The sequence below is a fragment of the Bison bison genome, unplaced genomic scaffold, assembly GCF_000754665.1.
Source record: "Bison bison bison isolate TAMUID 2011002044 unplaced genomic scaffold, Bison_UMD1.0 scf7180017864373, whole genome shotgun sequence".
NCBI classification, from domain to species: domain Eukaryota; kingdom Metazoa; phylum Chordata; class Mammalia; order Artiodactyla; family Bovidae; genus Bison; species Bison bison.
Window position 1 is genome coordinate 8,587,083 of NW_011494945.1, and position 571 is coordinate 8,587,653.

Below are 571 nucleotides of genomic sequence, written 5' to 3' on the forward strand. Positions count from 1 at the left end.
TCTCCTTGCAGTCCAAGGGACTCTCAAGGGTCTCCTCCAACACCACAGTTCAAAAGCATCAATTCTTCAGTGCTCAGCTTTCTTTATAGTCCAACTCTTACATCCATACATGACTACTGGAAAAACCATAGCCTTGACTAGATGGACCTTTGTTGACAAAGTAATGTCTCTGCTTTATAATATGCTGTCTGCTGCTGCTGCTAAGTCGCTTCAGTCGTGTCTGACTCTGTGTGACCCCATAGACGGCAGCCCACCAGGCTCCTCCATCCCTGGGCTTCTCCAGGCAAGAACACTGAAGGCCATTGCCTATTCCAAATATGCTGTCTAGGTTGGTCATAACTTTCCTAACAAGGAGTAAGAGTCTTTTAATTTCATGGCTGCAGTCACCATCTGCAGTGTTTTTGGAGCCCAGAAAAATAAAGTCTGTCACTGTTTCCACTGTTTCCCCATCTATTTGCCATGAAGTGATGGGACCACTTCATGCCATGATTTTAGTTTTCTGAATGTTGAGCTTTAAGCCAACTTTTTCACTCTCCTCTTTCACTTTCATCAAGAGGCTTTTGAGTTCCTC